Raw genomic sequence first — 6732 nt, 5'->3', positions numbered from 1 at the left:
GTAATCCTCCTCCCCCCATTCTCATGGTTTGTATTTGGAAAATACAGAGAAGTAAAAGGGAAGAAAAAAAGAATCACTCATTTTTCACCCCAAAAATAATTTGTGCATGAACATTTTGGCCTCTTTTTCCATTGTTTTTCATGGAAACAGTGATTTACTTTTTTGTATATGTACTCCTTTTCCTGTGGTAGACATAGTCTCTACATAGCTATTTTAAAATTTGTCTCACAAATGTTTCCATGTTCTTAAAATCACCTAGTTGCTGCCCACTATTCCATGGCATGACATAACTCATGGTTTATGTCACCCTACTCAGGGGTAGACTATTTTGCTATTACAGACAACTCTACTTAGGGTGATTTCATTAGATTAGCACATTTAGCCAAAGGATGAGAAAAGTTTAAGGCTTATGAAAAAGGATTTTTTTGTGTATCTATTTTTTTTTCTTTTTGGTAAGACTGGGGTTTGAACTCAGGGCTTTGTGCTTGCACATCTCCAGTCCTTTTTTTTTTTTTTTAAACAATGATAGTCTCTCTTTGTTACATGAAGATTTACCTAAATAGGGACAGAGTCATATAATTTACCACATCTGAGGAAACACTCTTTTATTTTTTCTCTTTTTTTTGTGGTGCTGGGGATAGAACCCAGGGCCTTGTACATTAATTTCTAGCAAGTGCTCTGCCACTGAGCTACATACCCAGTCAGAAACCCTAATGTTATTCCACCTGTGGCAATAACAGTAATAATTATGTGTGTGTGTATTTGGTGCTGGGGATTGCCCCAGGACCCTGTGCACACTAAGCACCTGCTGGTCTTTACCTCCCTCCCCCAATTATTATTATTATAGCCAACCTGTGTCGGCTGGTTAGTAAACCTAGACTCTGTGCTACATTTATGATCCTCATTTTATATACGAAGAAAGCTTACTTGAAGGACTGGGGGTGTGGCTCAAGTGGCAGAACACCTGTCTAGTATGTACAAAGCTCTGAGTTCAAATCCCAGTACTAACTACCAAAAACAATCAAGAAAAAAGCACTTCATTTTATATAAGCCCAGAGTTAACTGAATTGGGGTTTTGACCCTAGATTTGTCTCATGACAAAACCATGATGCTCTTAACCCAGGTAAGTTGTCTTGGGCGTGTTTTTTTATGTGGCCTACAGCAGCTCCACTTAAAAATGTGAATTCCCCTGTCCTGACTAGGTGCTTGGAATCAGAATTGCAGCAGAAGCTAGGAATCTGCCTTCTTCACATCTCCCGCAGGTCATTCTTTTATTTATTTATTCAAACTATTTTTGGCCTAAATTTTGAAATCTGTTATCTACAGAAGAGTTCATAAAATATATACACACAACTTAAAAAAGTTATAATAAAACAAACACTTGTGTACCCACTGCCCAGGTTGACAGATTGCACATTAGAGGGGAACTTTCCTATGGTGGCCTGATTGCTACTCCTGTTTCCCTGTCAGAGGGAATACCTATCTTAATATTTGGGGTTTTCATTTCCTTGCTTTCTTTAGTTTTACCATCCCTGAGAGTAGTCCTAAATAATAGATTTCTGTTTCAAAAAACTGAGTAGCAGGCCCAAACCTAACCCCTTCTGGAAATAGCAATAAAGCCATTCATATTCGAAGGTATCCAGGAGCATCCAAGCTGAGCAACTCCGGGACAGAGGCCAGACTCAGCTTCCCCAAGCAGATTCCACCTGGAGAAGTCAGTGGGCAAGTCTTGGGAAGATTGCTCATGCCAGTGGAGACATCTGAACAGGGCTATAGTTTGACTATCTGGCCAAAATATAGTTGTTCTGTTTTTGCATCTCAGCTCACTTTAGGACCTCTCCAAAGTTCTCCAGAAGAAGGTTAGTGTGGAATCTTCTCAGGGTAAAAAGGAATATTTTTACCTGATCCAGGCAATAGGATGCTGCTGGTGGTTGTGGTAGAAGAGCGGGGACCTTGCACCTCTGGGTTGTTAAAAGAAACAAAATCCAGACACACACCTGTACTAGGTTTACCAGGAAGTCCAGCCTTAGGCTGGCTTTCACTTCCTAATACACATTCAAGTCTCTTCCATGTCTATCCATGTCTTAATACTTCATTTTTTAGTGCTGAATAATATTCTACTGTCTCAATATACTGCAACCTACTTATCCTTCAGCTCTGGAAGGGCGTCTAGGCTGCTCCCAAATCTTGGCAATTATGAATAAAGCATTTGTGAACATCTGTGTGCAGATTTGCATGTACATGTGAGTTTTCAACTTATTTGGTGAAAAGTCTTCTCTTTTGTGGTTGTTTTGTTTTTGTTTTGAGACAGGATCTTGCTCTGTAGTCCAAGCTGGCCTCATATTCTTGATCCTTCTTCCTCAGCCTCCCCAGTGCTGGGATTACAGGTGTGTGCCAGTGGCCTGGCCTCAGGTTGGTTTTTTTTTTTTTAATTTTATGAAAATTTTGTCTTATCTTCTACATCAGAGGATTCCCAGATGTCTGATGCACCTCCAGGTGATTCTTATGCACGGTAAGGTTTGTGAACCATTGCTGAAGAGTCTTCTGATTTCTGTGAGGTTTTGTCACCCGATTGAGACGCCATAGAGAAAAAACAACCTGTATTGCAGTATTTTCCCCAGAATTAGTGCTGTCTCTTCTAGTTAAATGTCCAGTGCTTTTCCTGAACAAAATGTAATATGGCTTCAAAGTGGCTTCACAAATTATTCCACCCACGTCCACCCCCTCCTGTGATCATTTGTCCCCATCTTACATTCCTGCCCCCTGCCAGTGGTTCCTGTTTGGGTTGGATGGCAGACTGGTTCTGGCCATCTGAACTGGTGCTGACCTTGGATGTCCATACCTACTGGACAGACACAAGTTGAGGCCAATGTCCTGGACCCAGAGGAGAAATTAAAGTCTATTTGTGGAAGCACACAGGAGGCCAGAAAGGCCCCTGTCCAAGGCCAAAACCTCTTACCATTGTACTGCTGCTCCAAACAGGAAGGGCTGTGTGCATAATGTGCTGACGATGGAAAGGGAAACCAGGGACAGGAGTGGAGAATGGGCAAACCAACTCAGAGTCAAAAGGGAGGGACCACTTTTTCTTTTCACATAAAGACACATTTTTATTTCAAAAATCTGTAAAGTTTGTGTGTCTTTTTTTTTTTTTCTCCAATACTGGGGCTTGAACTCAGGACCTCACACTTGCTAGGCAGGCGCTCTACCACCTGAACCACTCCGCCAGCAAGTAGTATGACTTAATATGTATGTGATTAACCTCTGTCTCTTTGATCTTTTGGAATGGTTTTATGGACTTTCTATCATGTTGAGAATAATATATGAATGACATAGAGAGGAGAAGGAGGGAGAATGACAGTCATAATAGTCATAAAGTCCTTCCTTTCTCTCTCCCTTTCTCTCTCTCTCTCTCTCTTTCTCTCTTCCTTTCTTGTCAGAGTCTCCCTATGTAGCCTAGCCTGGCCTTGAACTCCTGATCCTCCTGCTGCAGACTCTCAAGAGCTAGGACCACAGGCTGTGCCACCACGACCAGTGGTAACATTGTCAAATTCATCATTCAACTTCCCCTGGCCAGAGGATCTGATGAAGACTTTCAAGAAGTCTAAAATCCGCTAAAATGGTAGGGGAATCATCTCAGCACTGTAGCATCATCTCCCTCCACGTCCAGTGATTCACTGGGCGTCCTGGCAATCTCTTGGTGGCCTTGAATTTCTTTCCCTTGACCTTGGCTGTCCCTAGTTCTGCTCTCTATTCTGCCACCTTGTGGATTTATTGAGAATTGCGTCTTCTGCAGAGAGCCTGACCCCTAGCCTTGTGGGAATGGGGAAAGGAAAAAGGAGAGAATTCTCCCACCCACTAGAATGACAGTCACAATGACACCTGTTCTTTCAGTCTTCCTATAACTCCTCTCTCTTTTGGGACAATATTCCCAAAGGCCAACTGAAAGTCATTTGAATGGCCCGTCCAATATCACAGCTGAGGGATCACCTGCACCTAAGACCTCGCACCAGCATCCCAGGTGTGATGCAGGGTCAACTCTCCCGTCCACTATAAAAGCAATTCAAACTTACTGAGGGCCTCCAATCCAGTGGAGGAGACAGATTTTTAACAAGTAAGCAAATAAACACAGTATTGATAAATTATGGTGAGTGCTACTAGATGGAGCCATGGGGGTGAGGACTGGGGAACTTTTACTATTCTTTATTTCTCTTTTATGAAGGTCACCGTTACTGCTGCATGGAGGTTGGGTTGGAGTGAGCAGGAGACAGAGGTGAACAAGAATCTGGGAGAACAGTTGAGAACCTGGTGCGGAAGCTGGATGAGAGGTAACAGTGGGTGGCCATGACAGGGATGGAAGAATCTAAACCCAGGTTGTCCAGTGCAGTAGCCACAAGTCTCACGTGGCTGCAGAGCACTTGAAGTCTTGATACAAAAAAATGTAAAATATCCCATGAACAACTTGTTCTTACTGGTTACATGCTGAGATGGTATTTTACATATTACATTGTGTTAAATAAGATACTAAAAAATTAACCTTTTTAAAGGTTTTCTCTTTATTTATTTGTTTTTGTGAGACAGGGACTCACTGTACAGTCCCTGCTGGTCTTAATTTATAATCCTCCTGCCTCAACATTCCAAGTGCTGGGGTTATAGGCATGAATTACCATGCCTATTTCACTTTTTTGGGGGGGAAGGAAAATAATGGGGAGGGAAAACTCAGGGTCTCATGCTTGCCAGGCATGCACTCTACCATTTGAGCCACATTCCTAGCCCTTTTTTACCTTAGTTATTTTTTTGATAGGATTTTTTTTTTTTTTGCCCCAGCCCAGCCTCAGACCAAGATCCTCCCAACTATGGCCTCCTAACTAGTGGGATCACAGGAAAGTACCATCAACCCTGGCTTATTTATTGAGATGGGGGTCTCACTAACTTTTTGCCTGGGCCAGCCTGGAATTTTGAACCTCCCAATTGTCCCCTCCCAAGTAGCTTGGATTACAGACATGAACCACTGTACCCAGCCTCCCATATTATAATTTGTATTGAACAATAATGATATAGACAACTATTACAAAAATGAAAGAAATATTGTAGAGTCAACTCACACTTCACACATTAGAAATTTCTAGGTAGGTATAGACTTTCCTAGACCATGGAAGATGTTTATTTGCTGTAACAAAGCAATGTAGCTTTATGTTCCTTCCAATCACAAAGAGTAAAAGGAATGAAAAATTTGAATATGAATATAAAGGCTCAAGGTACTTTATTTGACAAATAGATGTGTGAGATGTGTGTATTCCTAAAATAATGCTCCTAAAACTCCTTAGTTCTTAAAAACTCTGTGGAAATGGAAAGGTGTTTGTAGCAGCAGAATGCAGAAAACTGAACCACAAATTCTGAGCAAATTAATATGTGAGGCAACTTTGCTAAAATGCATGATTTTTTGCCTTGTTTACAATCTGCTCAAAAGATCTCTTTACCAACCGAGTGGGCAGAACATTCAGTTTTTGTATCAGTCACAACATTAGCATAAACTCGGACAACTACAGGTCAGTTTTGTTTTTTTTGAACTGGTAAAGTGACCACAGAATCATCAGACCATTTCTCTGAATGGAGAGTTTTATCCAAATAAATGCCACATCCCTTCCAGACATATTTTTTTTATAATTGCTTAATAATTTCTTCATGTGATATTTATAGATGAATTTAAAAGGACTTCAGCATATTGAGATTTTCTTATCTTTATGAAAATAACCTTAAGTCTGGAATAAAGCTGCTTATATCTTACTGGTACATATTGCATAAGGTCCTGTAAGAGAGGAAGGGATGTCCCTGACATCATGGAATGTGTTAACTTTCTGTCACTATAATGAAATACTTGAGACGATTAACTTATAAAGAGGAAAGGTTTATTTTGGCTCACAGTTTTGGAGGTTCCAGTCTATGATTGGTAGACCCCATTTTTTCAAGACTGTTTTTCAGATAGCACATCATAGCAGGAGTGTGTGATGAGGCAAAACTGCTTACATCATGAGCTAGGGAGCAAAAGAGAGAGAGGAAGGGGCCAAAACCCCATAATTTCTTTCAAGGGCATGTCCCCAGTGACCTTAGGACTTCCCAGGGAGGCTCCCACATCTTAAAGATTGCACCACTTCCCAACACTGCCACTCTGGGGACCAAGGCTTTAACATGGGCCTTTGTGGGGACATTTAACATCCAAACTCTGATACGGGATATAACAGGAAGAGCACGTCATAGGTTTGAAGATAGTAGATAGACTCTGGCTTCCCTCAGCATCCATAATGTGTGAACTTGGGCTTGACTTCACATCTCTGGATCTCACTTTCCTCATTTGTAACCAGGAGAAGGATAATAGAGAGTTGTCACGAAGTTCATAGCTTACCCCTTATTCTTCATGACATCCCACAATGTAGGAACTTTCATCTCCTTTTTTCGGAGGAGAAAACAGACGCTCAGAGAGGCTAAGTGACTTACCTAAAGTTGCAGTACTAGAAAGAGGTGAAGCCAGGATTTGAATCCTGGTCTTTTGGCCCCAAAGTCAGCTGAAAAAAACTTTTTCCCCTTTGTCATGCCCCTTGCTAATTTCCCTGCCTACCTCTGAAATTATTGACAGGGGTAGGGTGTCTATTAGATTGGTGAATGGGCTCCAGAAAAATGTCATAAAATGAAGCAAATGTAATAGATGATTAAAACTTATTTTCTCAAAATGCTTTT

The sequence above is a fragment of the Castor canadensis genome, chromosome 11 (assembly GCF_047511655.1).
Source record: "Castor canadensis chromosome 11, mCasCan1.hap1v2, whole genome shotgun sequence".
Lineage (NCBI taxonomy): Eukaryota > Metazoa > Chordata > Mammalia > Rodentia > Castoridae > Castor > Castor canadensis.
The sequence above is the reverse complement of the archived record's forward strand: the minus strand, read 5'-3'. Positions refer to the sequence as shown.